This window comes from Humulus lupulus, chromosome 5 (genome assembly GCF_963169125.1).
Source record: "Humulus lupulus chromosome 5, drHumLupu1.1, whole genome shotgun sequence".
Lineage (NCBI taxonomy): Eukaryota > Viridiplantae > Streptophyta > Magnoliopsida > Rosales > Cannabaceae > Humulus > Humulus lupulus.
Genome location: NC_084797.1, coordinates 138,499,859 through 138,507,464, shown reverse-complemented (window position 1 = coordinate 138,507,464; position 7,606 = coordinate 138,499,859).

The following is a 7,606-nucleotide window of genomic DNA, read 5'->3' as shown; positions in this document are numbered from 1 at the left end:
TATTTTTCTTTAATTTTTACTGCATTTCCCTTAGATTTTTAGCGCCTTTCAGGCCCATGGTTGTGACCAGCTCCCACACCAGACATGGAAATCCGATCAGCCCTCTTGGCTAGCCTGACTGACGTAGAGAAGAGCATCAAGCATCTGGTCATAGAGGCTAACCTGAGGCTGGTCGGGCTTTTGGCACCTCACCAGGATGTGAGGGAGTCAACAGCGGGAAGTGCCACTAGCGAGGAGATTCCCGAGCAGCACCTAGACCTGTCACAACCTCAAAGGAGGAGGACAACTGGAGTGACAATCAGGGAACCCTCCAGCACCCTGCGAGCTGCTGCTCCCCTGCCCCATTGGGAAAGGGAAAAAAGAAAGCTACCGAACCTTTCGAGCCTCTCAACGAATCTTCGGATGAGAACGGTACTGATCTCTCGCTCTTAGATAGTTTTCCAATTCCATGTCACTTGTTTGACGGGGACAACAATTTTAAGTACGCTCCCAATTTAGATTCAGACTTCTTCATGCCAGAGAGTGAGTGTAACATTAGTAGAGTATATAATGTAGCGACCAGTAATGATAGCTCGGGTATTTTACTTATGATTTTCTTTGTTTCTTTTCCTGACATAACATACTCAGTAGTTTGTACTATCTCACTATTTGTGCATTTGCTTTCTTGCAGACATGGAATCCGAAAACGTGTTCGATATGTACTGTGCTCCCGAGGCTCCTGAAGCTCTTGCGAGCAAGAAGAAAGCGAGTAGGCACCATCATGGGGAAAGCAGTAAAGCACCTCCGGCCAAGAAAACTCGTACTGTAGACCTCCGGCAGCCGTACCTTCAACAAATGCAACACCACCTCCTTCTCCCCTCGAGCAGCAAACTCTGCCTACTCCAGTCGGGTCGACACCTTCCCCACCAACTCCAGCTAACCAGACTCAGCAGGCTACCCCTGCTTCCACAGGGGGTGACATATCGATCCGTGCCCTAAGATTAGCCAAGGACAGGATGGCAAAAATTTTGAGGTACGAACGTTGCCGAGAAGCGATGGCTAGGACAGAGATGATGGATGTCGACCAAATCTTAACCCGCGCTCTAAACGAGCTCGCAAGTGTAAGTTGTCTTTTTTCTGTGGAGACTAAATCCTTTTATTTATTATAGTCAATTTAACTTTCATGCTGATCGCAGGCAATGCTAACCGTGACTGCTGGTCGTCTCCGCTTGGGAGCCATCACCGAACAACCTAAGGCTTCCGAGCAACGGCACACTGAAGAACTCAAAGCTGCCGAAGAAAAATATGTTGAACAGCTTGAGGTGGCTCAGAAGACAAATGCAGCACTGCTCGAGGAGAAGAACAAGCTGGCTGAGGAGTTAAGGGAGAAGTAGACTGCTCTGGACAAGGCCGTCGAGAAAAAGACCAGTTCAAGGAGTCTAACCGCATCAACTACTGCGAGGCTAAAAAGCTGGAGGAGGACCTGATGGTGAGCAGACAGGAGACTACAAAGCTGGAAGGCTGGATCGAGGAACTTGAAAAAGCCAACGCCAGCAATTTGGAGAGGTACAAGAATGCCACGGTTAAGTGTTTCTATAACTTCTGGAAACATAACCAGGAGGCCAACTTCAGCTATCTTCTCGAGCGCACGAGGCATGCTGAGATAGCCCGCTGTGTTGCTCGCCTGGCAGAAGAAGAGAGAGCAAAGATACCTACCTCGCCTGAAATCTCTTTGGCCACTGGCATGGAAGGGGCGGACAATGAAGCTACAACTGTCGTCGACCAGGACACCCCTCAAGATCCTCCTGCCTCGTAGTCTGCTATTTTTCTTTTATTCTTTTATCTTTTAAATACCCAACCTACGGGTCGTGATGTAGAGACAATATATTTTTGGATTGCTGCGTGGGCAGCTACTTTTTCCTTTTATCAAACAATTACATTCGAGCAGTAACTGCTCGCGGTGTAAAAGGTTTCCTTAAGATATTATAATATTTGCATTTTATTATAACATCTGTTCGCATGACCGAACTTAGCATAGTACTTTTGTTTGATTTAACAAAATACAAAATTTTGAAAAATACTCTAAGTACCCTAGCATGCTTTCACTTATTTTGCTCATGTGTTTACATACCTTTCGATATGCCTTGCTTACTAGATGCCTTATATGCCCCCTAAGTGATTGAGGAGCTTTAGGTCCTTAGTCACTTGCCTTGACCAAAACCTATTCGAACATTACTGCTCGGAGCAAATAATTAAAACGATAATACAGCAAAACAACACACGTAATGAGCAAATACTTGTAATAAATACAATAATTGGCAAGAATGACTGGCTGCGCACAGTCCCTTATACTTCTCGTAATTAATGGACAAAACGTGTTTGTACGAGTGACCAATAAGATCTTACACTTATAAGCGATTAGTCATATAAAATGACCAACCCTTTTTCATAACTTGTAAAAAGTAAAATTCATACAAGCCAATTCTTTAAGAAGAATTGTTTATTGATAGTACTTGCGCAGGTGTTCTCCATTCCAATAGCGAGGAATGAGATCTCAATTTAAGCGAGCAAGTTTATAGGTGCCTGGATGGAGGACTTCTTCAATCTAGTATGGTCCTTCCCAATTAGGTCCGAGAACTCCAGCAGCCTGGTCGTGGGTATTTAGGAAAACTCTTCGAAGTACTAAATCGTTGAACTTTCTTTCATGTACATTAGAGTTAAAATACCGGGTGACTTTTTGCTGGTATGCAGCTACTCGGAGTTGGGCTTGTTCACGTTTCTCATCAATCAAGTCCAGGGATTCCATCAATAGTTGGCTGTTAGAGCCTTGATCGTACGTTATCCTGCGATGCGAGGGTGGATCTAACTCAACATGCAACATAGCCTCATACCCATAAGCCAAAGAGAATGGAGTATGGTATGTTGCTATTCGGTGGGAAGTTCTGTACGACCAAAGGACTTCAGGCAATTGCTCTGGCCATGCACCCTTAGCTTCTTCCAGTCTTTTCTTCAAGGTATCCTTTAGTGTTTTATTGACTGCTTCGACTTGTCCATTTTCTTAGGGATGAGCGACTGAAGAAAAGCTTTTGGTAATCCCATGCCGTTCACAAAAGTCCGTGAATAAATCACTATCAAACTGTGTGCCGTTATCTGAGACGATTTTCTTTGGCAATCCATAGCGACAAACAATGTTTTTTACCACAAAATCCAGCACCTTCTTGGTCATTATGGTTGTGAGTGGCTCGGCTTTGGCCCATTTAGTGAAGTAATCGACGGCAACCATAGCATACTTGACGCCGCCCTTTCCTGTGGGTAAAGATCCGATTAAGTCTATACCCCACACTACAAACGGCCACAGACTTTGCATCTGTTTCTATTCATTAGGGGCTGCTCGCGGGATTTTTGAGAACCTCTGGCACTTGCCACACCTCCGTACGAATTCCATCGAGTCTTCATTCATTGTTGGCTAGAAATACCCTTGCCTCAGGATCTTTTTTGACAAACTTTGCCCCCCAGCGTGGTCTCCGTAGAAGCCTTCGTGTACCTCTTTCATCAATTCTTTGGCTTTCTCTTTCGAAACACATCTGAGGAGTGGCATTGAGTATCCCCTTTGGTACAAGATTCCATCGACCAGGATATACCTAGCAGCCTGTCGTTGAAGGGTCCTGGCTTTGTTTCTGTCCGTTGGTAACATGCCTCACGTCAGATACTCTACGTATGGTGCCATCCATGTATCTGCCATCTGGATCACCAGAGTGGTCTCCTCTGCTTAGATGTTTGGCACAAATAGTCATTCAACTGGCACTATGTTCAAAGTATCAGCATCTTTTGCACTTGCTAGCTTGGCCAAAGCATCAGCGTTTGAATTCTGATCGCGAGGTACCTGTTGAAGGGTATACTTGTCAAACTGTGCTAATAGATCATTTGTTTTGTTTAAATAGGCAACCATCTTTAAACCTCGGGCTTGGTACTCTCCCATGACTTGATTTACTACCACCTGAGAGTCACTGTAGATGTCAAGTATCTTTATATTCTTGTCCCTGGCTAATCGTAACCCAGCGAGCAACGCTTCATACTCAGCCTCGTTGTTGGAAGCAGTGAAGTCAAACCTAATTACACAGTGAAATCGATGCCCTTCAAGCATAATCAGGATCACCCAGCGCCTACATGATGCTCATTAGAAGAGCCATCTGTAAACAACTTCCATGAGGGAAGTTGGTTTTGAGATTCAGGCTCATCAAGCTCTTTGGTCTGCTCGCTATCTGTAAGTTCAGTGAACTCTGCAATGAAGTCAGTCAGGGCTTGCCCTTTTACCGCTGCTCGCGGTAAGTAAGAGATATCGAACTCCCAAGTTCGATTGCCCATTTCAATAATCTCCCCGCAGCCTCTGGCTTTTGCAGAACTTGTCGTAGAGTTGGTCAGTCAAAGCTATGATTGGGTGAGCTTGAAAGTAAGGTCACAGCTTCCTAGAGGCCAAACTTAAGCAATAGGCTAACTTTTCAATAGGTGGGTACCGCTGCTCCACTCCAATTAGCCTTTTGCTTACATAATAAATGGCCTTTTGTATGCCTTCTTCTTCTCTTACTAAAACAACACTAGCAGCATACTCTGTAATCACCAAGTAGACAAACAAAGTTTCTTCATCGACCGGCTTTGATAAAATGGGTGGTTGCGCCATGTGAGTCTTCAATGCTTGGAATGCTTACTCGCACTCCTCCGTCCACTCAAATTTCTTGTTGCCTCTACGTAGATTAAAAAATGGAACGCACTTGTCCGTTGATTTTGAAATAAATCTACTGAGAGAGGCAATTCTTCCGATCAAACTTTGAACATCCTTAATCTTTGCTGGCAATTTAATATCGATCAGGGCTTTGATTTTCTCGGGATTGGCTTCAATTCCTCTCGAGTTAACTATAAATCCCAAGAACTTCCCTAATCCTACTCCGAAGGAGCATTTAAGGGGATTCAGCTTCATCTGATATTTGTTCAAGACGTTGAAGCACTCCTGCAAATCCTCTATATGCCCTTCTGCCTTCTTTGAATTTACCAGCATGTCGTCGACATAGACTTCCATGTTTGTGCCGATCATCTCCTTAAACATGTGGTTGACTAGTCGCTGGTAAGTCGCACCAGCGTTTTTCAAACCGAAGGGCATCACTTTGTAACAGTAAAGCCCTGTATCAGTCCAAAAGCTAGTGTGATCCTCATCAGGAGGATGCATACTAATCTGATTATACCCGGAGTATGCATCCATGAATGAGAGAATCTTGTGTCCTGCAATGGCATCGACCAGTTGGTCAATTCTTGGGAGTGGGAAACAATCTTTGGGGCAGGCTTTATTAAGGTCTGTGAAATCCACGCATGTTTGCCATTTTCCATTCGACTTGGGAACTAGTACAGGATTAGAGACCCATGATGGATAAAACGCCACCCTGATGAACCCATTCTCCTTCAGCTTCTCGACTTCTTCTTTTAAGGCCTTTGATCTATCTTTGTCGAGCATCCTTCTTTTCTGTTGCACCGGTGGAAAAATTTGGTCGACGTTCAGGACATGGCTGATGACTGTAGGGTCTATCCCAACCATATCTTTGTGCGACCAGGTGAAGACTTCCTGGTTCCTCCTCAAAAACTCCACCACTGCTTGTTTTGTTGTTGTCTCTAAGTTTTTACCGACTTTCACAACCCTGGTCGGATTTTCTTCATCGAGTTGGAGCTCTTCAAGGTCCTCGATGGGTCCTATTTCTTCCTCAAAATCCCCAAAGCAAGGATCCAAGTCTCTATCCTCACTTTGGGCGACGCCCTATTTGGCGACATTATCACCTGACTGGTCTTGAGCATCAATTGCCATTTGCAACTCTTTTTTTGGGAACATCTCTTGACACACCTTTCTTTGCCTTGGTTATCGAGGCGTTGTATCACTCCCTTGCTTCCCACTGATTTCCCAATACGCATCCTACCCCTGCGTCTGTTGGGAATTTCATGGCAAGGTGCCATATTGAAGTGACGGCCCGTAGGTCGACCAGAATTGGTCTCCCAATTACAGCATTGTATGCTGAAGGACAATCAACTACTATGAAAGTAGTGAGTAATGGCCTGTTAGCAGGTGCAGTACCTGCTGTAACTGGGAGCCTAATCGATCCCGCTGGGGCAAGCCCCTCGCCGAAAAAACCATAGATGGTTTGGTTGCATGGCTCCAGGTCCTTGACGGACAACTTCATTCTCTCCATCGAAGACTTATATAGGATGTTGACCGAACTTCCTATGTCGACCAACACCCTATTCACCATCATGTTGGCAATTTGTACCTCTGCGACCAGCGGATCAGAGTGTGGGAATCATACGTGTTGGGCATCGTCTTCAGAGAAGGTTATCAACTCCTCCTCTGTTCGAGCCTTTTTTGGTGCTCGATCCTCCACACTCATCATCTCGATGTCCTGGTTGAGGGGTAGGGTTCGAGCGTATCGTTCCCTTGCCTTCCCACTGTCCCCTGCAAGATGTGGGCCTCCGCAGATGGTGAGTAAAGTGCTTGCCACAGAAGCTGGCTGTAGGGGTGGCAAGCGTTGGCGTGCAAGCGCCTACTCGTTGCCACCTTGAGCCTCTCGCTGAGACCCTCCTACGGCTTGTACATACCTCCTTAGATGTCCCTACCTAATTAGGAACTCAATCTCGTCTTTCAACTGGTTACATTCATTGGTGTCGTGCCCGTCATTGTGAAAACGAAAAAACTTCATCGTATCTTTCTTGGAGATATCTTTCCTTATAGGTGCGGGTCGTTTGTAAGGCACGTTGGAGCTAGTCGCCTGGTGAACTTCCGCTCGGCTTTCGACAAGGGTCGTGTAGTTGGTGAATCTCGGCTCGTATCGACTGCCTTTGGGGCGTTTATTTTCAGAAGCTGAGGGTTCATTGTTCGTCCATTTTCCACCATTCCTACCATTGCCATTCCTGTTGCCCTTGCCGTTGCCATTGGGCTTTTCTGACCCGTTAGTGGCCTTGGCGGGTTCTTCCTTTGACCCCTTGTATTTTGTTGGCGATTTCCCTTCATTGACAATCGCGTCCTTGAGCTTGATATATCGATCAGCCCGATCCAAAAACTCATGGGTTCTTCTTACCCCGTTCTTTCTGAGGCTACTCCAGAGGGGTGAATGGCGCCTAACCCCAGTAGTTATGGCCATCATCTTGCCTTCATCACCCACTGTCTTGGCTCCAGCTGCTGCTCGCATGAAGCATTGGACATATTCTTTTAAGGGCTCTCCCTCCTTTTGGCGTATCTCGACCAGCTGGTTGGCCTCTGTGGGGTGTACGCGACCCGCGTAGAATTGTCCGTAAAATTCCTTTACGAACATCTCCCAAGATACTATACTAGCAAGAGGGAACTTAAAGAACCACTCCTGGGCGGTGTCAGACAGTGTCGCTGGGAAGATCCGGCAGCGGGCATCTTCCAACACTTTCTGTATATCCATTTGTTTCTCAAACTTATTAACGTGAGATACTGGGTTTCTGTACCTATCAAAGTTCGGCAGTGTTGGCATCTTGAATTTACTGGGGGTTTCACCCGCAGCAATCCTTTGTACAAAGGGAGTGCCTCTCCTCCTATCGTACTCTATATGGGACGTTCGTCCCCTGATCA